Below are 26972 nucleotides of genomic sequence, written 5' to 3'. Positions count from 1 at the left end.
GGGATGCAGGTTTCAGCTGTCAACACTCAGAATGCACCTCAAGAGGCCCCTTATGACATGACTGGTAACTCTATGCAAGGTGAAAATTATGATTATACTCAATCTTCTACTGAACAGGTCAATTACATGGGGAATGCTCCTAGAAAACCAAATAATGATCCATACTCTAAGATCTATAATTAGAGGTGGAGAAATCACCCAAATTTTGGGTGGAGAGAGTAACCTCAGAGATCACAGAATTTCAACAATCAGTGATTCTTTGAAGTATACTAATGTTGGGCCTCGTGCTTATACTTCTGTTAAGTGGGATGAAGGAGTTGGTATTTCTTTTGATGATACTTTGGCTCATATTTGTGAACATGTTTCCTTGATTGATGGCATTACACCCACTCACAAAGCCCTAGGATATGAGCGTGCTCAGTTGCACCGCATTGTCAACCACATCATACTTCCTCAAAGTGGTTCAAATCAAAGGGTTTCTTATACTGACACTCTTGTTTTGTATCCCCTGCTCACTAAAACAGAAATTTCTTTTGCCTATTTGATGGTTAGATACATGTTTGACTTTGTTAGAAGTGAGAAAGACAAAGCCCTTCCTTATGGCATGTTTCTAACTTGTGTTTTTAAGCATTTTGGTGTTGACTTGTCCAATGAGGATTATGAAAATAGACATTCATATCTAAAAAGGGGTGGTTCAGTGAAACAGCAAAAAGGACCTACTCGATCTGAGAGGGTGGTCTTAGATGATGAAGATGATGACTTTATTCCTGAGGAATCTCCTCCTCCATCCACCAAGGGTACTTCCATCTCCACTGGCCAAAAATCTGTTTTGCTGAATCTTGATAAAGATGTAATCCAATAGTTTGTCTCCCAATCACTTGATTGCCATGAGTAAGGAACAAAGGAAACTAGCAAGCAAGCATGAGAATTTCCTCCAGAAATCAAGGGATAGAGTGGCTGTGTTCATGATGTTCATTGATAACCTTCAAAAAGATGAAGATCCTGCCACTGATGCTGATGAGGAAGCTGATTCAGAGGGAAATGGTTTAGATACCTAGATTTGTCTCATGAAAACTGCCATTGTCTGCTCTCTTTTTGTCTCATAAAAATTGTTTCTTTTGTTACTCTTGAACTAGTTTTTTTTTTGTTGTCTTGGATGACTGTAATATCCTAACTACTGCTGCACTTATTTTAATTTATTTGATATTTTGAATTGTGTTCTAACACCTTTTTGCAGGATTTAATGTGCTATTTTTTTATTGATCTTACTTATTGTCCGCCCTTGATGACAAAAGGAGGAGTAATAGCATAAGTAGTGAAATTTTTGGAGGAACATTAACTGCCGCTACTGAATTTCATTGTGCATTGTGATTGCAGCTGATGTGGTCAATTTTTTTGGTGTGAAATAAATCTGATACTTGCTGTTGTGAAGGCTTGATAAGGCTGTGATTAGGCTAATCTAACCTTACCCAAACAAGCTTTGTTGTTTTATCATGCCTTGGTTAAACTTATTACTATGCTTTGTTGCTGACATGACATGTTCAATACTGGGCTGAATCTGTGTTGCTAGTTATGTAGTATCCCTTAGTCAAGTTGCTTTATGTACAGCTCCTTTTTTGTGCTCTCTATAAGTATAATGTAAACAAGAACAAAAAGAAAGAGCATGAATCCAGGGGGAGCTACTCTTGAAAAAGAAAGGGGGAGCAACACAAAAGCAAGCAACATCATTCAAAGGGAAGTTTCCTAATTTTACAAAAATTCAATTCCTTTTGATTAATGTTTAATTATGTTTGTCATCAAGGAGGATATTGTTGAGTTAAGAAATTAACAAATTAATGATGACAAACATTAATTTATTGGGCAAATTAACTAATTAGTTTGATTATTTTAGTTGAAGTGATGCAGGCCAAAAATTCAATATTCGGCTGCAGCCCAAATTGGATGAAATTAAAATAAGGCTTGTGGGCTACGAATAAATAGAAGCCCAAAGAAAAACAAAGCAAAAATTCAGACGGGCCAAGCAAATCAAACCCGATCCAAGCCCGTATCTATCACTCAAAGATGATCCCTCTCATTTGCTTTTACCAAAAGCAACATTCACTTTTCATCTTGGTTAGAAATCATAGAAGTGAGAGAGAGCTTCTTCACTAAGCTATTCACTAAAGAAGCAAGAAAGAGAAGGTTAAGCAAAAGGTTGAAGTCTAATCACCCACATCAATCTGTATCAAGAAGAAGTCAGAAGCTAAAGGTGATTTTCATTTCCTTCTACATGCATCTCATTTTTTTCTCTTCATCTTCAACTCTCTGCCACTCCATATTGGGATACATGGGAAAGATGAAGTCTGTTCTTTACTGCTGTGCATCTACGGTCATAAGTGTGACTTGGGGACCAAGTTGTATTTCAATGGCTAAGATCTGGGTTTACCATTAAAAGACTTTTTCTGTTTGCTTTCCTATGCCTTTCGGTCAACAAGAGTAGGTCAGAGCAAAAGTTTCCATTCCAAGGATTAATCGGAAAAAGTGAGATAGTGGGTTGGTGAAGTACACTGCTCAAGGGTTGACCTAGGGTGAGCAACCCAGTAATATGCAAGGAGATAAAAGAAGATTTTTCATCATTCAGAATCAAGGAGAGATAACCAGTGTTCTTGAGGTGTATGTTCTGAGAAAAAGACTTTGAAAAAGTTCATCTAACTGGATAGTATTTCCTAGTCAAAGGAGCATTCCGCCAGAATGAAGAACTGAATCAAAGGCCAGCAAATCTAGTTTATCACATAGCAAAGAAGCATCTCCTTCATGTTTTACAGATTATAATTTACTTTTCAATGTGTATCTTTGTGTAATTTCTTGAGTGAAAAGGCATATTGAGAGTGCTCAAGTAAAAGCCAATGAGTGGAAAGAGGCTGAGTGATACACATGAGAGAAAAGCCTAGAGTTATTTCAGATTTCTTTAGGTAAGTTTGTGTCTTGTATCTAGTACCAGTGAGGTACCCCTTTTGTAAACTCCGCTAAAATCGGTAAATTATTAGTTAATAAATTGAATTTTAATTAGGAAAGCTAAAAATGTAAAACTAATATCAAAATAGGATAGAGCTCGTCGAAACGAGAATTTTGATACCAATTTCAAAAATTTGGCCCAAAATCGGACCGGAAGGACCGAACCGGTTGAACCAGGACCTAAACCGGACCCGTGGGTCCAACCGGACCCATAGCATAAATGAAGCAGCAGCTTCATCTTCTCCATTTGACTAAAGTCACGATACAAACAGCAAGGGAGAGGGAAGAAGAACCCTAGCCCTCACCTTTCCTTCTCACTACCATAGCTCCTCCATCCGGGCTCCGATCGCCGCACCGTTCGCGGCCACACGCTCAGCGCGTCGAGCTCTACCTTTCTATCTGAACAATTTCACTGGTAAGCCTCCTATTAAGTTCAGAATCCCTATCCCTCTTTCTTTGGTAAACTTGGAAACCTATGGTGAATCTTGTCCAATTTCTATGTTCTAGGTTCAAGTTAGCTTCCGGAACTTGTGGGCTCAAGCTATTGAGCATATGGGTATGGTAAGAACACCCTAACCCTAGCTCAATCTTGTTTTTGGTAATAAAAAACTGAATTGGAACATATATATGTGTATTAGGTGTAGTTTAAGAGGGTGTTTATGCATTGGACTTGAATTTGGATTACTTGGAGCTTTGTTGGTGACAAGGCTTGCTTTGGGGCTATTTGATTGAGCTTGGAGGGGCTGTGATTTTGTGTTGAGAGGCTGCCTTGGGTGAATTAAGTGATCGGTCAAGGTATAGTTTAAGTTTCACACGTTTAATATTTACGGTGTTGTGAAAACTTAGGTTAGAGGAACCATAGGATAAGTTGAATTGTTTGTTGTATTTAATGATTAGGCTTGTAATGTTGTTGGAATAGATTTGTTGGTGGATTTATATATTGGAATTATGAGTTGTGGAAGTTATTAATGGTGTGCTCTTATATTTATTTATGATGGATTAGGATTGGTGTTTGTTAATAAGGATGTAGAGTTGTGTTGTGCTGGTATTGCATATGCTGTAACTAATTATGTAATGATCGGAATTGTATGAGACTAAGTTTGAGCTAAACTTGGGAATATAAGGAACTAAACTGAAAAATTTGGGATCTTTTTGTTAAATATACAATTTATGGCAAATTTTTAAAGTTAGGTTGTTAAATCTGTCCTGCAGCAGAAAAGGTCAAACAGGGCAGCAACTTGTTTGTCTTGCTGTGACTTCTACGAGTTGAGTTTTGGAGTGAAACCAATTTTGTTATAAAATTTAATTAACTTGATTTATTTCTCTAAAACTTCAAAATTTTAAGAGTTGAGGATTGGGAGTTGTGAATTTTTGAATATTGGTGGTCAAAGCTGAAAAGAAACAAATTTCAGCAAGCTATGCATCAACTTCCAATACTTGTAACTCTTAGAATTAAATAAAAATTGGGTTGCAACCAAGAAACACTTGTTTCTGGATGAGCTAGGAGTTTCCAAATAAAAATTTAGCTTAATTGGAGTTTTGTAATAAAAGTTATTCAAATTGAAAGGTACTAAGCTTGTTGGTTTCAAAAACAGATTTTGACTCATTTTTACTTAACTTCCAGGTAATGTAACTTCTTCATTAAAAAAGGTATTGACTCAGAACCAATTGAGAAAGAAACCTGGATGAGTAAAGTTTAACTACATTAATTTTCAAAGTCATTGGATTTAACTTGGATTTTATATTGAATTTTGAATATTACATGCTGCTGCTGTTTTTCTGGTTTTATGCACTGCAGAGCAGTCACGGTTTTTCCTTTATTTCTGAGGCTAAAGAAATCAGAAAATTATGATCTTTGGTTTGTTAGAAAGCTTATTTCAAGATGAATGCCTGGACATAAAGTTTGCACAATTCTGAGTTCATTTGTTATATTAAAAACAGAAAAGAAAATAGAGTGTCGAGGATGTCTTAGTGATAGTCATGGGTTCGAGAAGTTAAAGTTTAATCTTTGTGTGATGTGATTGATTTAATGTTAGAGTTGGGTTGATTTTAAGATTATTCGATATTAAGAAAGTTGTGAAGAGTTTGATAAATAGTTTGGTCAGGACCCGGAAAGGGTAATCAAGATGAATTATAAGGGAATGACGATGAAAAATGTGAAAGGGAGGTTGTTAATAAAAGGAGTTAATATGCCATGGCTTGATGAATGATTAAATAATAATTATGACTATGAAATGGCTTATGAATAATGCTATCTGAGATACGAGTTCCCTGGGTAAGAGCCGTGGCTCGCCACCATGTGTTCCAGGTTGAATCTCAATACTATGTTGACCCTACGTCGTAAGGGTGACCAGGCACGTATAAATTTCCGGGTATGGATAGCCCCCATTGAGTGATTTTATGAAATATGAATGTGAACTCTATGTATAGACTCTTGGGGATGCGCGACGAGGGACAGTCCAAGGTTTTCGGACTTGTCGGGTTGGCTGGATAACCGACAGATGTGCCCCATCAGCCATAGGAAAGGCATGCATCATCTGCATTTGTTTGTATTGTTTGCTATGCAATTCCTGGGTATGCCTAATTGATAAATATCACCTGCTATCTGTTATACTTGCTACTTGTACTATCTTCTCACTACTTGTGCGTGAACTTGTTTGGTTGCTTTTTTCTGTTGCATTCTGAATGATGGAAGGATGGAGGAAACGGAGGAAATGGTCTGGTGTTGGGTTAAGTTGGAACTTGAGTAAGTTAGGTAGAATTAGAACACATACCTCTATTTATGGCTTCTGGTTAGTACTTAAGTTGGATAACTGAATAACGGAGTTCTAAGATTGCCTATGGCATTCTCAGGACCTTATTTATTATACGCGTGGCACTTTTACCATGCTGAGAACCTCCGGTTCTCATTCCATATTATATTGTTATTTTTCAGATGCAGGTTGAGAGGCTCCTCGCTAGGCGTCTGAATCCTGGAAAGCGAAGTAGTCCTTGGATGTATTTTGATTTCTATTTGTATATATGTATATATATGTGTAGCTTACTCTCCAAGTAACTTATGTACGCTGCTCCTCTTAGAGGTTGAGGGAGAGATAGGAGTTTACTTTGGTATTTTTGTATATTTTGGGGACACTTATGTATGTTTATATGTATATATGTATCCTCCGGCCAGCCTTAGCTTCGCAGGTTGAGTCAGGGGCTAGTTATGCTGTTCCTTGGCTTTTCTTTATCCTTTTGTTTATTGTTTTATCATGTTCCTTTTAGGTTTCTTAGCACACAAGTAATCCTTTCCTTTGAGCGTTGCGCTTTTTATTTTGCGATTTTTACTTACCCGTTTTGTTTCAAGGCTCCTAGTATATTATCTTATTCTCTATCATGTATTCATTTTGCTGTCTAGAGGTCCGTAACACCACATTACCTCTGTTCTACGACTTAAGCGTAAAACTCTGTGTAATAGGGTGTTACATTATTGTATCAGAGCAGTTTATTCCTATAGAGCCTGAGGACGGACTGATTGTGCTTTTGTGCATTCTCTGTGTATGTGTTTATGTGCTATTAGGATATCTAACTGATATATGTGGCATAAACGTTCATGAGCATGCATTTGGGACTTAAAGCACTGAACTTGCGATATTGAGACTGATCAACTTGATATCACTTGTTTGGTGTGTATAGGGACCAGATGTCTACTCGCGGACGCAGACGCAGGCGAGGTAGAGGCCAAATAGGCGATTCCATGCCTGAGGCATCAGGAAACACTCCTAATCCGATAGACTTCATGGCTGCATTAGGCAATATGGCAGCAGCAATGCAAGCAACAGCTGAAGCCCTGGAAAACCAAATAAATAATGGAAACAATGGTAACAATGACGAGAATGGTCCAATGTCACTGCATTCCTTCCTGAAGGTTCACCCTCCAACTTTCAGAGGGACCTCGAATCCGACCGATGCTGATAATTGGATACAGGCCATTGAGCGAGCATTACAGGCTCAATAGGTTCCGGATGAGCAGTGGGTTGAGTTTGGGACCTACCAGTTGCATGGTGAAGCTCAGCACTGGTGGCAGGGCATGAGGCGCATTCTGTAGCCTGAGGAATTGTGATCTCTTGGGAGTTGTTCCGAGATGAATTCTATAAAAAATATTTCCCCACTTTAGTTAGAAATGCCAGAGAACTTGAACTGTTTCAGCTTAAACAAGGACAGATGACTATCACTGAGTACACCAGTAAATTTGAAGAATTGTGCCGCTTCTCACGCATCTGTCAAGGAGCTCCTGAGGACTTTGTTGAGTGGAAATGCATAAAGTATGAAGGAGTCCTTAGGAGTGACATTCAGAGCTTTGTGGCGCCTATGCAGATTCGGGTGTTTTCTGAGTTGGTAAATAGGAGCAGGGTGGTGGAGGATTGTGTTAGAAGGGCTGCAGCAGAAAAAGGGGGTCTGAGAATGCCATTCCAGAGGACCACAGGGAGAAATTTTGCACCCAGAGGCAGACAGTTCAAGCGTGGTAGCTTTGTCCCTCAGAATAATCAGGGGCAAGGCAACTCCAGGAGGCCTAATACCAATGCTAATCAGGGAAGGAGACAGGGTAAGCAGCCACAGCAAGATATGAGTTGCCACAGATGTGGAAAGTATCATTCAGGACCATGTAGGTTTGGGACTGGAGTCTGTTACTCCTGTGGGCAGCCGGGACACTTGGCTAGTAGTTGCCCAGAGAAGAAGAGATATGAGACAGGCAGGGTGCAGCAACCAGGAAGGGTATACACTACTTCCTCTATAGGCGCCAAGGGGTCAGAGGCATTGATCCGAGGTAATGTGAGATGGTGGGTAAAACTTTGAATGCTTTGTTTGATTCTGGAGCTTCACATACTTTTATTGCATTTGAGAAGGCTGATGAGCTAGGACTGAAAATAGTAGTACTGGGGTATGATTTAAAGGTAAACAATGCTACCCCATGAGGCTATGGTGACTAGGTTAGGGTGCCCCCAAGTTCCTTTTCGAGTACAAGGGCTTGATTTCGTGCATAACTTAATTTGTTTGCCGATGACTGGTCTTGATCTCATTCTGGGATTGAACTGGTTATCCAAGAACCGTGTTCTATTAGATTGCTCGGCGAAAACAGTGTATTTCATGCCTGAAGACACTGAAGGGCCGGTTGTAGTGAATAACTACTACTTGAATTCCATGATGGTGAACTGTTCTGGGGCTGAATGTCAGGGGATATTGTTGCTAGCTGCAGGTGTTTCGGGTGATGATCAAGACTTGGAACAAATCCCAGTTGTGTGTTAGTTTCCGGAGGTGTTCCCTGATGATATTGATGAATTTCCACCGAAATGGGAAGTTGAGTTTGCTATTGATTTAGTACTTGGGGCCGGACCAATCTCGAGTGCTCCTTACAGGATGTCACCTCTGGAAATGGCCAAATTAAAGTCTCAACTAGAGGATTTGTTGGGTAAGAATTTTATCCGACCAAGTGTATCTCCGTGGGGTGTGCCAGTATTACTGGTGAAGAAGAAAGATGGAACCGTGCGCTTATGTGTTGACTATAGGCAGCTGAATAAGGTTACAGTGAAGAATAAATATCCGTTGCCAAGGATTGATGACCTGATGGACCAATTACAGGGAGCCGGCGTGTTCTCCAAGATTGATCTACGATCCGGATACCACCAGATAAGGGTTAGAGATGAGGATATCCCAAAGACTGCCTTCAGAACGCGCTATGGCCACTATGAATATACCGTGATGTCCTTCGGACCGGCGATATTCATGGATTACATGAACAAAATTTTCCATCCATATCTGGATAAGTTTGTTGTTGTGTTTATTGACGACATTCTTATCTATTCTAAGACCGAGGATGAGCATGCAGAACACTTGCAAACAGTGCTACAAATTTTGAAGGATAGAAAGTTGTATGCCAAGCTATCCAAGTGTGAGTTCTGGAAGTCTGAGGTGAAATTTCTTGGTCATGTGGTGAGTAAGCAAGGAATAGCAGTGGATCCTGCTAAGGTTGAGGCGGTGATGAATTGGGAGCGGCCAACTTCAGTGACGGAAATCAGGAGTTTCTTAGGCTTGGCGGGTTATTATCGGAGGTTCATTAAAGGGTTTTCACAGCTCTCTTTACCCTTGACTAAGTTGACCAGGAAGGATGTTCCTTTTGTGTGGACTCCCGAGTGCGAGGAGAGTTTCCTTGCCTTAAAGCAGAGATTGACTACCACCCCTGTATTAGTGTTGCCTGAGCCAAGAGAACCATTCGAGGTGTACTGTGATGCGTCCCTGAAAGGTTTAGGATGCGTGTTGATGCAGCATCATAAGGTTGTAGCTTATGCCTCACATCAGTTAAGACCTCATGAAAGAAACTATCCAACTCATGATTTGGAACTTGCGGCCATTGTCTTTGTCTTGAAGATTTGGAGGCATTATCTTTATGGAGTGAAATTTCAAGTCTTCTCTGGCCATAAGAGTCTAAAGTACCTATTTGAGCAAAAAGAATTGAATATGCGTCAGAGGAGGTGGATGGAACTCCTGAAGGATTATGACTTCGAGCTAAACTATCATCCGGGAAAGACGAATGTAGTGGCGGATGCCTTGAGTAGGAAATCCCTATGTGCTGCTTGGATGATGCTAAGAGAGGAAGAGTTGTTGAGAGCCTTCTAAGGATTGAAACTGGGAATCAGAGAGGAGTTTGGGACTTTATGCCTAAGCCAGTTACAGATCTCAAGCGACTTCAAGGATGAATTGATAAAGGCTTATCAGAACGACCAAGAATTGTATAAGATTTTGCCGACGATTGAGAAAGGCAAGCAATGGAGAGTGTCAGAAGATAGAGATGGGTTGTGGAGGTTCAAGGGCCGGATAACTGTGCCAGATGTCGAGGATTTGCGACAGAACATATTGGAGGAAGCTCATAAGAGCGGGTTCTCCATTCATCCTGGAAGCACTAAGATGTACCAAGACTTAAAGACGATGTTCTGGTGGCCAGGAATGAAAAATAATGTGGCGTTACATGTTTCTAAATGCCTAACTTGTCAGAAAGTTAAGATTGAACACCAAAAGTCAGCAGGAACCCTTCAACCTTTGGAGATTCCACAGTGGAAATGGGAGAGCATTGCTATGGATTTTGTATTGGGCTTACCAAGGACTCGGACCGGTTGTGATGCTATTTGGGTGGTTATAGACCGACTGACCAAATCAGCTCATTTTCTGCCTATTCGGATAAGTTGTTCTATGGAGGAGTTGGCGCACTTATATATAAAGGAGATTGTGAGGTTACATGGCGTACCTTCCACCAGTGTATCGGATAGAGAACCTCGCTTTACATCACGGTTCTGGGGTGCATTTCAGCGAGCTTTTGGCACTCAATTGAGCCTAAGCACTGCCTATCATCCCCAAACGGATGGCCAATCAGAAAGAACAATCCAAACCTTGGAAGACATGTTAAGAGCTTGTGTTTTGGATCAACCGACGAGCTGGGATCGATATATGCCTCTGGTAGAATTTGCTTATAACAATAGCTATCATGCAAGTATTGGAATGGCTCCATATGAGGCTTTGTATGGAAGAAAATGCCAGTCTCCATTATGTTGGTACGAAGCAGGAGAAAAGAGCTTGATAGGACCGGAAATGGTAAGTGAAACCACTGAGCAAATAAAGAGAATTCGGAGTCAAATGCTTGAAGCTCAAAGCCGTCAGAAGAGCTATGCTGACCGAAGACGGAAGCCCTTAGAATTCGAGGAAGGAGAACACGTCTTCTTGAAGGTTACTCCGACCACTGGAATAGGGAGGTCCATCAAAACCAAGAAGTTAAATCCCCGTTACATTGGGCCATTCGAAATCCTAAGAGAGGATTGGACCAGTGGCGTATAGGATCGCGTTACCACCACATCTTTCGAACCTGCATGACATGTTCCACGTGTTGCAGCTTCGTAAATACACTTTTGATCCTAGTCATGTCCTAGAGCCGGAATCAGTCCAAGTGAGAGAAGACCTGACGCTTCCAGTAACTCCGGTTAGGATTGATGATACCAGCACCAAACGTCTCCGCGGAAAGGAAGTTTCTTTGGTGAAAGTAGCTTGGAGTCGGGCAGGTATTGAAGAACACACCTGGGAGCTTGAATCAGAGATGCGAAAGGACTACCCACACCTCTTTTCAGGTAACTCCGTCTGAATTTTGAGAACAAAATTCCTAATTAGGTGGGTAGGATGTAAAACCCGCTAAAATCGGTAAATTATTAGTTAATAAATTGAATTTTAATTAGGAAAGCTAAAAATGCAAAACTAATATCAAAATAGGATAGAGCTCATCGAAACGAGAATTTTGATACCAATTTCAAAAATTTGGCCCAAAATCGGACCGGAAGAGCCGAACCGGTTGAACCGGGGCTCAAACCTATCCCTCCATTTCACTAAAGTCACGACACAAACAGCAAGGGAGAGGGAAGAAGAACCCTAGCCCTCACCTTTCCTTCTCACTACCATAACTCCTCCGTCCGGGCTCCGATCGTTGCACCGTTCGCGGCCACGCGCTTAGCGCGTTGAGCTCTACCTTTCTATCTGAACAATTTCACTGGTAAACCTCCTATTAAGTTCAGAATCCCTATCCCTCTTTCTTTGGTAAACTTGGAAACCTATGGTGAATCTTGTCCAATTTCTATGTTCTAGGTTCAAGTTAGCTTCCGGAACTTGTGGGCTCAAACTATTGAGCATATGGGTATGGTAAGAACACCCTAACCCTAGCTCAATCTTGTTTTTGGTAATAGAAAATTGAATTGGAACATATATATGTGTATTAGGTGTAGTTTAAGAGGGTGTTTATGCATTGGACTTGAATTTGGATTACTTGGAGCTTTGTTGGTGACAAGGCTTGCTTTGGGGCTGTTTGATTGAGCTTGGAGGGGCTGTGATTTTGTGTTGAGAGGCTGCCTTGGGTGAATTAAGTGATCGGCCAAGGTATGGTTTAAGTTTCGCACGTTTAATATTTACGGTATTGTGAAAACTTAGGTTAGAGGAACCATAGGATAAGTTGAATTGTTTGTTGTATTTAATGATTAGCCTTGTAATGTTGTTGGAATAGATTTGTTGGTGGATTTATATATTGGAATTATGAGTTGTGGAAGTTATTAATGGTGTGCTCTTATATTTATTTATGATGGATTAGGATTGGTGTTTGTTAATAAGGATGTAGAGTTGTGTTGTAGTGGTATTGCATATGCTGTAACTAATTATGTAATGATCGGAATTGTATGAGACCAAGTTTGGGCTAAACTTGGGAATATAAGGAACTAAACTGGAAAATTTGGGATCTTTTTGTTAAATATACAATTTATGGCAAATTTTTAAAGTTAGGTTGTTAAATCTGTCCTGCAGCAGAAAAGGTCAAACAGGACAGCAACTTGTTTGTCTTGCTGCGACTTCTACGAGTTGAGTTTTGGAGTGAAACAAATTTTGTTATAAAATATGATTAAGTTGCTTTATTACTTTAAAACTTTAGAATTTTAAGAATTGAGGATTAGGAGTTGTGAATTTTTGAATATTGGTGGTCAAAGCTGAAAAGAAACAGATTTCAGCAAGCTATGCATCAACTCTCAATGCTTGTAACTCTTAAAATTAAATAGAAATTGGGTTGCAACCAGGACACACTTGTTTCTGGATGAGCTAGGAGTTTCCAAATCAAAATTTAGCTTAATTGGAGTTCTGTAATAAAAGTTATTCAAATTGAAAGGTACTAAGCTTGTTGGTTTCAAAAACAGATTTTGACTCATTTTTACTTAACTTCCAGGTAATGTAACTTCTTCATTAAAATTGGTATTGACTCAGAACCAATTGAGAAAGAAACCTAGATGAGTAAAGTTTAACTACATTAATTTTCAAAGTCATTGGATTTAACTTGGATTTTATATTGAATTTTGAATATTACATACTGCTACTGTTTTTCTGGTTTTATGCACTGCAGAGCAGTCACGGTTTTTCCTTTATTCCTGAGGCTAAAAAAATCAGAAAATTATGATATTTAGTTTGTTAGAAAGCTTATTTCAAGATGAACACCTGGACATAAAGTTTGCACAATTCCGAGTTCATTTGTTATATTAAAAACAGAAAAAAAAATAGAGTGTCGAGGATGTCTTAGTGATAGTCATGGGTTCGAGAAGTTAAAGTTTAATCTTCGTGTGATGTGATTGATTTAATGTTAGAATTGGGTTGATTTTAAGATTATTCGATATTAAGAATGTTGAGAAGAGTTTGATAAATAGTTTGGTCAGGACCCGGAAAGGGTAATCAAGATGAATTATAAGGGAATGACGATGAAAAATGTGAAAGGGAGGTTGTTAATAAAAGGAGTTAATATGCCATGACTTGATGAATGATTAAATAATGATTATGACTATGAAATGGCTTGTGAATAATGCTATCTGAGATACGAGTTCCCTGGGTAAGAGCCATGGCTCGTCACCACGTGTTCCAGGTTGAATCTCGATACTCTGTTGACCCTACGTCGTAAGGGTGACCGGGCACGTATAAATTCCTGGGTATGGATAGCCCCATTGAGTGATTTTATGAAATATGAATGTGAACTCTATGCATAGACTCTTGGGGATGCGCAATGAGGAACAGTCCAAGGTTTTCGGACTTGTCGGGTTGGCTGGATAACCGACAGATGGGCCCCATCAGCCATAGGACAGGCATGCATCATCTGCATTTGTTTGTATTATTTGCTATGCAATTCCTGTGTATGCCTAATTGATAAATATCACCTGCTATCTGTTATACTTGCTACTTGTACTATTTGCTCACTACTTGTGCGTGAACTTGTTTGGTTGCTTGTTTCTGTTGCATTCTGAATGATGGAAGGATGGAGGAAACAGAGAAAATGATCTGGTGTTGGGTTAAGTTGGAACTTGAGTAAGTTAGGTAGAATTAGAACACCTACCTCTATTTATGGCTTCTGGTTAGTACTTAAGTTGGATAACTGAATAACGGAGTTCTAGGATTGCCTGTGGCATTCTCAGGACCTTATTTATTATACGCGTGACACTTTTACTATGCCGAGAACCTCCGGTTCTCATTCCATATTGTATTGTTGTTTTTCAGATGCAGGTCGAGAGGCTCCTCGCTAGGCGTCTGAATCCTGGAAAGCGAAGTAGTCATTGGGTGTATTTTGGTTTCTATTTGTATATATGTATATATATGTGTAGCTTACTCTCCAAGTAACTTATGTACGCTGCTCCTCTTAGAGGATGAGGGAGAGATAGGAGTTTACTTTGGTATTTTGGTATATTTTGGGGACACTTATGTATGTTTATATGTATATATGTATCCTTCGGCCAGCCTTAGCTTCGCAGGCTGAGTCAGGGGCCAGTTATGCTGTTCCTTGGCTTTTCTTTATCCTTTCATTTATTGTTTTATCATGTTCCTATTAGGTTTCTTAGCACGCAAGTAATCCTTTCCTTTGAGCGTTGCGCTTTTTATTTTGCAATTTTTGCTTACCCGTTTTGTTTCAAGGCTCCTAGTATATTATCTTATTCTCTATCATGTATTCATTTTGCTGTCTAGAGGTCCGTAACACCACATTACCTCTGCTCTACGACTTAAGCATAAAACTCTGTGTAATAGGGTGTTACACCTTTCTTAGTTGGGTGAGCACTAAGAGTGAAAAGTTAGGTATTAGCATAGCCAATGTCAAGTTAGATTAGAACTTGAGTGTGAAAGGATTGTGTCAATCCTGTGGAATTGGTGTATGTAATACTTTAACTATAGTGGAAATTCTACCACTGTTGTGGTGGAGACTGGACGTATGTTGCATAGCACAAGGCAACCGAACCAGGATACATGATGGTGTTAGCTTTTTTCTTCCCTGCTCTGTCCTTTTTTCTGATATTCATGAGACAAAATAAAATTTTCTCATAAATTTTCTACTGCAAAGTTCAAACAGATTCATACTGCAAGTTTGTTTTTAAAAGGGTCTGTTCAGTAACTCAAAAGAAGGTCATAGATTCAACCCCCTTCTCTAAACCTTCTACAACCTTCAATTGGTATTAGGAACTAAGGTCTCAAGAATCAAGCTTCACCGCTTGGAGCAAAGATCCAATGGCGAACAACTTGGGCACAACCACAGTTGCCTACACCCTCACTAAAGGCCAGTCAAACAACCGGCCTCATTTCTTCAAGGGGAAGAACTATGCCTACTGGAAAGAGAGGATGAGAATCTTCATCCAATCCATTAACTACAACATATGGAAGATTGTTGTGAGTGGTCCCAAGACCCCAACAAAAACAAGTGCTGATGGAGTGGTGACTCCAAAAGAAGAAACTGAATGGAATGAAGATGATAAGAAGAAGATGGAGCTGAATGCTAAAGCCATCAACCTTCTTCACTGTGCTATCAGCTTTGAAGAGTACCGAAAGGTGTCTAGATACAAGACAGCCAAAGAAATCTGGGAAAAACTCCAGGTTACACACGAAGGCACTAAACAAGTCAAAGAAACAAGGATTGATATGCTGCGAAAAGAGTACGAGATGTTTAATATGAAGGATGAAGAAAGCATTGATGAAGTTTTCGAAAGATTCTCAATCATAATCAACAACCTTGATGCTATGGGTACAAACTACTCAGAACAAACCCTAGTGAGAAAACTCCTTAGAAGCCTCACAAAATAATGGGAAACCACTGCCACTATCCTAGTCGAGAGCAATAATCTAAGCCCTATAACATATGATAAGCTGAGAGGAAAACTCCTTGCCTATGAAACCACACACACAAACCCGGACTCAAAGAAAAAGGGAATAGCCCTCAAGTCAAAAATAGAATCAAAAGAGAGTGAGTCTAGTGATGGTATTTCAGATGATGAGCCTATGTTTTTTGTTAGGAGATTTAGAAGGATGATGAAGAACAAGGGCAAGTACAAGGGTTCAAGCTCAAAGGAATACAAAATGGACTTGAGCAAGGTGACGTGTCATCATTGCAATGAGGCTGGACATTTCAAGCTAAACTGTCCAAAACTCAAAAAGGAGGACAAAGGAAAGAGAGAAAAGAGGAGAGTGCTCATGGTAGCTTGGGAGGATCTTGAGAACGACTCCAATGAGGAAGCAGATTCTGAAGGTGAAGATTCTGAAGGTGAAGATAAAGACTACTTCATGGCTGGAAATAATAATCTTGATGAGGTAAATTACTATGACTTGTCCATAGATTATTTACATGATATTATTGATGATCTTACTCTAAACACCTCAAAACTGTTAGATAAGTACAATAAATGCAGATTTGAAAAAGATGTGTTAAAAGCTGAAAATGATTTTTTAAAAGAAAAAGTGAAGGAAACTGAATGTGCTTTTGACATTATTGAAGAAAACAGATTTCTAAAATCTGAACTTAAAAAATTAAAAAGAAAGCACATTGTGGATCCTTCTCAATAGTTAATTGCTGAAAATGAAAGATTAAATGATATGATCAAAAGGCTGAATAGTGACTTAGCAAAATTTGCTCAAAGTTCTAGTAACTTGGACAAATTACTTGCAAGCCAAAGACCATTGTTTGAAAAATCTGGTTTAGGTTATATAACCAAGGAAAGTGCAATTTTTAATGATTCCTCTATGAAATTTGTGGCTTCTTCATCAAATACTAAATCCACATCCAACAAATCTGGTATTGGATATGTTCCAACACTTGAGGAGAAATTTGATAAAGTTTACACAAGTGAAAATGAGCCCTCACCAAGAACCGAACCTACTTTAAATAGATCAGGTCTGGGGTACATTTTGAAAAATGAGGCTGCCTTCAAGAAACCACCATTTTACAACAAACCCTCATATTCAAAAAGTCCAAAAGTTTTCAAAAGTTTTGATGAAAATGCTTTTACAAAGAAGAATAATTATAACAAAAATCAGTTTGTCAAAAGAAATACACCTCTTCCAAAAACAAGAAAATTTCAGCCCTTTAATCATTTCTAGCATGGTAGCTCATCTCAATTTCAGCAACATGCATCAGAAAATCATTGTTTTAATTGTAAAAAATTTGGTCATTCACATTCACAATGTTTCATTGAAAAAAGAATTGTAGGAAACCAAATTTACAATGTTGTGTGTGATTTCAATGCACTTGGGCAACCAAGATGGATTAACTTCAAAGGATCCAAATTAATTTGGATACCTAAGGTTACTTGAAGTTTCTCATGCAGATTTGCCTAGCATCTAAGAACAAAAAGGATATGTGGTACTTGGATAGTGGATGCTCAAGGCATATGACTGGAAGGTCAACTTACTTCATCAAACTAAACAAGTATGATGGAGGTTTTGTGACCTTTGGAGATGATGGTAAAGGTAAAATAATTGCTGTTAGAAAGGTAGGTAATGAACACTCTACCTTCATTGATGATGTATTTTTTGTATGTGGATTGAATCACAATCTTTTGAATCAGCTGTGTGATTTAGGATATTTAGTGACTTTCAAAAGACTTGAATGCTGTGTTGTAAATGAAAAGACTAATGAAGTGCTTTTTGTTGCCAAGCATTGTAATAATGTGTATGGACTTACCCTTGATGAACTAAAGGATCAAAATGTAGCTTGTTTACATTCTAAAGAATCTGAAAAGTGGCTATGGCACAAGAGATTGGGCCATGCAAGTATGTTTCAAATAAACAAACTTGTAAAGAAAGGGTTAGTAAGAGGTCTTCCTTTGACAAGGTTTGACAAAGACATCACTTGTGATGCTTGCCAAATGGGAAAACAAACAAAAAGTTCATTTAAACCAAAGGAAGACATCTCTACTAAAAGGCCACTTGAGTTGCTACACATTGATTTATTTGGTCCAACAAGAACTCAAAGCCTAGGTGGTAAACATTATGGTTTAGTGATAGTGGATGACTATTCTAGGTTTGGTTGGATTTTATTTCTTTCACACAAAAATGAAGCTTTTTCGGCCTTTGAAATCTTTTGCAAGAAAATTCAAAATGAAAAGAAGTTAAAGATCTCTTCTATAAGAAGTGATCATGGAACTGAATTTGAAAACAATTTATTTGAATCCTTTTGTGAGGAATTTGGAATATCTCACAACTTCTCTTGTCCAAGGACACCACAAAAAAATGGTGTTGTGGAAAGAAGAAATAGAAGCATACAAGAAATGACAAGAGCTATGCTTTGTGAGAGCAATGTTCCAAAATTCCTTTGGGCTGAAGCGATTAACACAGCTTGCCACATTTTGAATAGAACTATCATAAGAAAATTTTTTAAGAAAACTCCTTATGAACTTTGGAAAGGTTACCCACCAAACTTGGACTACTTGCACAGCTTTGGATGCAAATATTTTGTTCTTAATAACAAGGATAATTTGGGTAAATTTGATCCAAAGGCGTATGAGTGCTTGTTTGTAGGATATTCCACAACTAGTAAAGCATTTAGAGTTTATCATCAAGATGCTAAGATTATTGAGGAGTCCATACATGTTACATTTTGTGATACTAACTTGGTGCAAAGTATTTTGGAAGATTGTGATGCAGGGAATCAAGCTCAAAAGGACGATGAAACTGCACAAAATCATGAAAATGAAAATTCTGAACAAGCTGAACCAGAAACTGCAGCTGCTAAAAATTTAAGAGACAATTCTATTTTGTCTCATGAATCTGAAGGAGACCCTAAAACCAGCAGTATCCAGAATCCCTTGGTAACTAAATCTACCTCCAAGTCCACCAGACCTCGTGAATGGAAATTCTTGAAGAATTATCCTGAGAAATTTGTCATTGGGGACGTCTCTCATGGGGTGAAAACTCGGTCTTCAACTAGAAAGGAAAATGAAGGAACAAACATTGCCCTTCTCTCACAAATGAAGCCTCAAAATGTTAAGGAAGCCCTTAGTGACCCTTCTTGGGCAGAAGCAATGGAAGATGAGCTTCTTGAATTTGAGAAGAACCAAGTGTGGACATTGGTTCCAAGACCGAATGGAAAGAAAGTGACCGGCACCAAGTTGATATTTCGGAACAAGCTAGGAGAGGATGGTAGCATTGTAAGAAACAAAGCAAGGCTAGTGGCACAAGGATATGACCAAGAAGAGGGAATAGACTTTGATGAATCCTTTGCCCCTGTTGCCCGAATGGAAGCCATAAGACTTCTTTTAGCTTATGCTGCTTTTTGTGGTTTTAAATTTTACAAATGGATGTGAAATGTGTATTTTTAAATGGTGTGATAAATAGAGAAGTGTATGTGGAGCATCCACCTGGTTTTGAAAATAAAGAGCTTTCTAACCATGTTTTCAAATTATCAAAAGCTCTCTATGGTTTGAGACAAGCTCCTAGAGCTTGGTATGAGAGACTTGGTTCTTTTCTTTTGAAAAATGGTTTTCAAAGAGGCACTACAGACACAACTCTATTTATCAAGAATTCTAATGATTTTTTCATTCTAGTCCAAATATATGTTGATGACATTATTTTTGGATCAGCCAATGAATCCCTTTTTCTGAATTTGGGAAACTCATGACAAGTGAATTTGACATGAGTATGATGGGTGAACTTAATTTTTTTCTTGGGCTGCAAATTAAACAAACTAAAAATGGTATTTTCATTCATCAAGAAAAATATGCCAAGGAACTAGTTAAGAAATTTGGTATGAAAAATGCCAAACCCATGGGAACCCCATGCACCTTAACTCAAAATTAGATAAGGGAAAAACTGAGAAAGATGTTGATGAGACTAGGTATAGAGGAATGATTGGCTCTCTTATGTACTTAACTTTCTCTAGACCTGATATTGTGCAAAGTGTCAGAATGTGTTCAAGATTCCAATCTAAACCAAAAAAGTCTCATCTTTCTGCAGTTAAGAGGATCATTAGATATGTTCATGGCACATCCAATTTTGGTCTTTGGTATCCTAAGATTCATGATTTTTCTGTAGTTGGTTATTGTGATGCAGATTTTGCCGGTGATAGAGTTGATAGAAGGAGCACTTCAGGCTTATGTTGCTTCCTTGGAAGGTCCTTGAATGTTTGGTCAAGTAAGAAGCAGCCAAAAGTGGCTTTATCCACTGCAGAGGCTAAGTATATAGCTGCTTCTTCTTGTTATTCTCAGCTTATGTGGTTAAAAACACAGCTTGCTGATTACAAGTTAAATGCTGAAAATATTTTCTTGCTGTGTGATAATATGAGTGCCATTAATATTTCTAAAAATCCAGTTTTGCACTCTAGGACTAAACATATTGAAGTGAAATTTCACTCAATAAGAGAACATGTTCAAAAAGGGGATATTAGCATTCAATTTGTTAAATCAGAAGAGCAATTGGTAGATATTTTCACTAAAACACTAGCTGATGAGGACTGATTCTGCATGCTTAGGACTAGTCTAGGAATTTTAAGCTATGATTCTTTGTTTGAAAGTTGCTGATGTGTTTGTTGGAGTTTTTGTCTCATAAACAGGTATCAGACAATTCTGGGCAAGTGAAGAACGTTCCCTTCAATCAGCGTGTTCTGAGTTTGTTGCACGTGCAGATTTATCTGGGCCAACCTCAAAATCAGATCTGGAGTGGTCCAATGTGTTTCCTTAAATCCAACCATCTCTGGGCCCAATATGAATGATATATTTTTGTCTTGTTTTGTTTTTTGTTGGCCTGTTTGCTTTAGTTTATTTCTTTTTGTCATTATGTCCAAAAAGTTTCAATTTTTAAAATTGATTTCCTTTTTAATTTTAAAATAAAATCAAATCTTTCTTTTTGTAATGTCAAGTTCCTTCAAGTCAAATCTGAAGGTGATGCAGTTGCATGGTTTGAGAAACTTTCTTTTGGGTACGATTATCAACACTCTTTCTTCTCCCTCCATAACTCCTCTAACCCTTCGGTTTCTCCCCACTACCTTTACTACTTTTCTTCCTTCAAAATTCAGAAACCAACCAAATGAGGAAGAAAGTTATTTCAAAAAGGCCACAGCATGAAAAGATTCACAAGCTTCCAGCAAGACCAAAACCCTCAACTCGCTCTCAGGACTGAACCTTCACTCCATCTCCTTCTCCTCCTACCTTACCTCCTAGGATTGATCCTATGGCTCGCACTAAGAACCCTTCAAGGTTCCCTCCTTCAGCCAAGCTGACGCCACCTCCGAAGGAACCACCATCCAAACCTGGGTCGTCGAAGGTGAGCTCTCGAAAGGGAAACGACGAGCAGCGCCTGAACCTACTTCTGAGCGCACACAACCTAAGACAAGGTCTGTTCCCTTGCATTCTCAGAGAGGTAAAACTCGAATCCCTCTTAAATTTGTTAGAGAACCTGACATTGGCCCGTTTGATCACAAATCTCATTTCTTGACTTTCCACTCGAACTATAACCCTTATAGATTCAAGTCTGCCATGAATAATGACTTTTATGAAGGAGTTATTAAGTACCGTACCATGTGCCCCTCTTTTCTTGCTGCTTTGCCAGCTTTGAAAAAGAAAGGTTTTCCTTTTGTTGAAAATTTAGAATTTCTGGACTGGCATCATCTCTTTTCCATCAAAAAGCCTGTTTACCCTCTTTTGGTCAAAGAGTTTTATGCTAACATGACATACCATGAAGGCAGTGTTCATTCTTATGTTAAGGGCAGAGACATTGTTTTAAATGATGAAACAATTAATGATTCTTTGAAGTATACTGATGTTGGGCCTTGTGCTTATACTTCTGTTAAGTGGGATGAAGGAGTTGGTATTTCTTTTTATGATGCTTTGGCTCATATTTGTGAACATGTTTCCTTGATTGATGGTATTACACCCACTCACAAAGCTCTAGGATATGAGCGTGCTCAGTTGCACCGCATTGTCAACCACATCATACTTCCTCAAAGTGGTTCATATTAAAGGGTTTCTTATACTGACACTCTTGTTTTGTATGCCCAGCTCACTAAAACAGAAATTTCTTTTGCCTATTTGATGGTTAGATACATGTTTGACTCTGTTAGAAGTGAGAAAGACAAAGCCCTTCCTTATGGTATGTTTCTAACTTGTGTTTTTAAGCATTTTGGTGTTGACTTGTCCAATGAGGATTATGAAAACAGACATTCATATCTAAAAGGGGGTGGTTCAGTAAAACAGCAAAAAGAACCTACCCAATCTAAGACGGTGGTCTTAGATGATGAAGTTGTTGACTTTATTTCTAAGGAATCTCTTCCTCCATCCACCGAGGGTACTTCCATCTCCACTGGCCAAAAATCTGCTCTGGTGATTATTGTCAAAGATTTAGTCCAGGAGTTTGTCTCCCAATCCAATCACTTGATTGCCATGAGTAAAGAACAAAGGAAGCTAGCAAGCAAGCATGAGAATTTTCTCCGAAAATCAAGGGATAGAGTGGCTGTGTTCATGACGTTCATTGATAACCTTCAAAAAAATGAAGATCCTGCCACTGATGCTGATGAGGAAGCTGATTCAAAGGGAAGTGGTTCAGATGCTAAGATTTGTCTCGTGAAAACTGCTGCAGTCTGCTCTCTTTTTGTCTCATAAAAACTGTTTCTTTTGTTACTCTTGAACTAGTTTTTTTTGTTGTCTTGGATGACTATAATATCCCAACTACTGCTGCACTTATTTTAATTTATTTGATATTTTAAATTGTGTTCTAACACCTTCTTGCAGGAGTTTTTCTATTTTTTTATTGATCTTGCTTATTGTCCGCCCTTGATGACAAAAGGGGGGAGTAATAGCATGAGTAGTGAAATTTTTGGAGGAACATTAACTGCCGCTATTGAATTTCATTGTGCATTGTGATTGCAGCTAATGTGGTCAGTTTTTTGGTGTGAAATAAATCTGATACTTGCTGCTGTGAAGGCTTGATAAGGCTGTGATTAGGCTAATCTAACCTTACCTAAACAAGCTTTGTTGTTTTATCATGCCTTGGTTAAACTTATTACTATGCTTTGTTGCTGACATGACATGTTCAATACTGGACTGAATCTATATTGCTAGTTATGTAGTATCCCTTAGTCAAGTTGCTTTATTTACAGCTCCTTTTTTGTGCTTTCTATAAGTATAATGTAAACAGGAACAAAAAGAAAGAGCATGAATCCAGGGGGAGCTACTCTTGAAAAAGAAAGGGGGAGTAACACAAAAGTAAGCAACATCATTCAAAGGAAAGTTTCCTAATTTTACAAAAATTCAATTCCTTTTGATTAATGTTTAATTATGTTTGTCATCAAGGGAGAGATTGTTGAGTTAAGAAATTAACAAAATTAATTAGTGATGACAAACATTAATTTATTGGGCAAATTAACTAATTAGTTTGATTATTTTGGTTGAAGTGATGCAGGCCGAAAATTCAATATTCAGCTGCAGCCCAAATTGGATGAAATTAAAACAAGGCTGGTGGGCTACAAATAAATAGAAGCCCAAAGAAAAACAAAGCAAAGATTCAGACGGGCCAAGCAAATCAAACTCGATCCAAGCCCGTATCCATCACTCCAAGCTTATCCCTCTCATTTGCTTTTAACAAAAGCAACGTTCACTTTTCATCTTGGTCAGAAATCACAGAAGTGAGGGAGAGCTTCTTCACTAAGCTATTCACTAAAGAAGCAAGAAAGAGAAGGTTAAGCAAAAAATTGAAGTCTAATCACCCACATCAATCTGTATCAAGAAGAAGTCAGAAGCTAAAGGTGATTTTCATTTCCTTCTACATGCATCTCATTTTTTTCTCTTCCTCTTCAACTCTCTGTCACTCCATATTGGGATACATAGGAAAGACGAAGTCTGTTCTTTACTGCTGTGCATCTACGGTCATAAGTATGACTTGGGGACCAAGTTGTATTTCAATAGCTAAGATCTGGGTTTACCATTGAAAGACCTTTTCTGTTTGCTTTCCTATGGCTTTCAGTCAACAAGAGTAGGTCAAAGCAAAAGTTTCCATTCCAAGGATTAATGGAAAAAAGTGAGATGGTGGGTTGGTGAAGCACACTGCTCAAGGGTTGACCTAGGGAGAGCAACCCAGCAACATGCAAGGAGATAAAAGAAGACTTTTTATCATTCAGAATCAAGGAGAGATAACTAGTGTTCTTGAGGTGTATGTTCTGAGAAAAAGACTTTGAAGAAGTTCATCTAACTGGATAGTGTTTCCTAGTCAAAGGAGCATTCCGCCAGAATGAAGAACTTAATCAAAGGCTAGCAAATCTGGTTTATCACATAGCAAAGAAACTGTTGAAGCATCAATCTCCTTCATGTTTTACAGATTGTAATTTACTTTTCAATATTTATCTTTCTGTAATTTCTTGAGTGAAAAGGCATATTGAGAGAACTCAAGTAAAAGCCAATGAGTGGAAGAGGCTGAGTGATACACTTGAGAGAAAAGCCTAGAGTTATTTCAGATTTCTTTAAGTAAGTTTGTGTCTTGTATCTAGTACCAGTGAGGTACCCCTTTCTTAGTTGGGTGAGCACTAAGAGTGAAGAGTTAGGTATTAGCATAGCCAATGTCAAGTTAGGTTAGAACTTGAGTGAGAAAGGATTGTGTCAATCCTGTGGAATTGGTGTATGTAATACTTTAACTATAGTGGAAATTCCACCACTGTTGTGGTGGAGACTAGACGTAGGTTGCATAGCACAAGGCAACCGAATCAGGATACATGATGGTGTTAGCCTTTCTCTTCCCTGCTTTGTCCTATTTTCTGATATTCATGAGACAAAATGAAATTGTCTCATAAATTTTCTGCTGCAAAGTTCAAACAGATTCAGACTGCAAGTTTGTTTTTAAAAGGGTCTGTTTAGTAACTCAAAAGAAGGTCAAAGATTCAACCCCCCTTCTCTAAGCCTTCTACAACATTCATTAATGTTGATAATATTGGTATTGATGATGACGATAATCAAGATAACGATGATAATAAAGTATACTTATACAATAAAAATAATAAAAATAAAAGTGATAATGATGAGATGAAGAAGATGGTGGTATTTGTCATGACCCAAACCAAGCCATGACAAGTCCCTCAGCAAGCCAAACAACCTAATTTTCAGAAACACGAACAGAATCTCCTTTGTTTCTAGGACCTTACCCATATATAAATTATCTTCCTATATCAATAATAAACATCCATTTTCAGAGATAACAACAACAACATATTCCAATCATATCCACAACCAATCAATTCCAAAATACGCGTTATATATATTAAGTTGATAACTAGAGTATATAGTTAAATCCATAAGTCTTACATAACCAAATTATAATTACTATCTAAACAGTTCGATATTCAAAATAACATAATCCACATGAGGATCCTGTTTGTTGCATATGGAGCATTGACATAATCTAAATTTTGAGCAAAGGTTCCATTACATAATTACTTAGCCCTTGGAAAGAAGAAGAGCTCACCGAAATGACTAAGATCTACTGAGGGGCAGGTGGAATGGAACTTGGAATGACTCCTGTATCTGAAAAATATGGGAATATAATAGGGTGAGTTTTGCAACTCAGTGAGCAAATATTACATCTATAACCCACACGAGACAATACAAAGTTTATCTTAAAAATTATATTTCTTTTCAGAGATGAGAAATTCATATTAATTAATTATGCAAACAAATAGATGAGTAGTTAAGCGGATGAACTGAAATGGGAGTTCTCATTCCAGTAGTCAAATCAAATCAAATAGTACACACCTAAGGTGGCTCCACCTCTAAGGGTAGCCCTTTCCTCTAGTGTGCCTGTACGGTATAACAGATCCAACGTGTGGCCTACACGTTGGGCTAACAACGCCCCTGCTAGCTGAGGTCTAAGTTAGATGCATCTAAGTTAGCATCATAACTGCCGTTAACTACGGTTTTCTAGTCAGAGTCTCCCAAACCAATCCAAACTAAATCATTTATATAAAATCTCTAATAATTATAACATATTATTAAATTTTCATAGTAAATCAAACATATATAAGAATGCATACTAAAATTTAATTAAAATTCAATAGAGTCAAATAAGAAAACATATATGCTTTACAAAATATATAAATATCGTCTCGTGTGTATTTTTATAAAATTATAAGTTTCACAAATCAATATTTATTTCAAAAATTCAAAAATCACAATAATCGAATATTTTCAAACTCCAAAAATAATGATCCAATTTGCATATCGATAATAATACACTTAAAAACAATTATAGACATAATATCCACTCACAACTTGATTCCAAGGAACCGAAAGCAACTTTGAGCGCACCACCGAGCTACCACATGATGTCCAATCACTCTACAACTCTAGAAATATGACAATAATGATATTTGTAAGCTACTAATGTAGTCAATTAACATAATTTTACTCACTTTGATAAAAGCCCCAAATTTCCTAATCCTAATAACCCTAATTCGGATTTATACATACCCATGAATATAGGGATGACAAAAATTGGGGATATGGCTAATTATTAAGTCAAAGAATTACCTTGAAACCTCAATAATAATAGAAACTCAAAAGTTGAATGCTTCTTTTACTCATTAGTATGAACTTCTTAATTTGGGGTTGTGAAAAATAAAAATTTGCTTTGGATATAGATGATATATTAAAATAGAGATAAAATAAAAGGGTAAAATAAAATCTAGTGTGTTGTGGTTGGATGAAGATTTTAAAATGAAGAAGATGGAATGAAAGAGAAGATGAAGAAAAAGAAAGGGTTTGGTTTTGATTTGTACGAAGAAAATGAAAATAAAAGAGAGAGTGAGGGATAAGGGGAAAAGCTCGAGAGAATAAGAAGAGGAAGGGTTTTAAGTGGGGCATGTGCCTCCCACGTGACTATGCACTTCTTCTTCTTTTTTTTGGGTATTACAATATTAGTAATCATAATTGATCATATTGTTAAAAAGAACTTTGTGGGATTTAAAATCCTAAAAAATATAAATAAAATTTCATAAAAATAATTACTGCTACTATTTAACAGATTTTTTAACAGATAAATTATATTGTCTCAAAATAAAAAGATTGAGAATCTAAGTGGATTTTTTTTAAGATAAAGACCGAATTAAATCTGAGACCTGCTACACATACAACTCTTTTTGGCATAGAAGTTTATACAAGTTAATT

General features: G+C 37.9%; 2 long non-coding RNA genes and 1 pseudogene across 2 annotated transcripts; all 3 read left to right on the top strand.

The window, feature by feature from the left end:
• The first annotated feature begins 3243 nt into the window (after positions 1–3243).
• Positions 3244–6160, top strand: LOC140181577 (uncharacterized). The gene is made up of 4 exons (XR_011876445.1): positions 3244–3409; positions 3502–3555; positions 3633–3789; positions 5930–6160. It is a non-coding gene; the product is annotated as an uncharacterized lncRNA (long non-coding RNA).
• A 4499-nt stretch (positions 6161–10659) lies between these two features.
• Positions 10660–11158, top strand: LOC140181284 (uncharacterized; annotated as a pseudogene).
• A 493-nt stretch (positions 11159–11651) lies between these two features.
• Positions 11652–14286, top strand: LOC140181585 (uncharacterized). Its single transcript, XR_011876463.1, has 3 exons — positions 11652–11706; positions 11784–11940; positions 14080–14286. It is a non-coding gene; the product is annotated as an uncharacterized lncRNA (long non-coding RNA).
• Positions 14287–26972: the final 12686 nt, after the last annotated feature.

Source organism: Arachis hypogaea, chromosome 18, assembly GCF_003086295.3.
Source record: "Arachis hypogaea cultivar Tifrunner chromosome 18, arahy.Tifrunner.gnm2.J5K5, whole genome shotgun sequence".
Taxonomy (NCBI): Eukaryota; Viridiplantae; Streptophyta; class Magnoliopsida; order Fabales; family Fabaceae; genus Arachis; species Arachis hypogaea.
The sequence above is the reverse complement of the archived record's forward strand: the minus strand, read 5'-3'. Positions and strand labels throughout refer to the sequence as shown.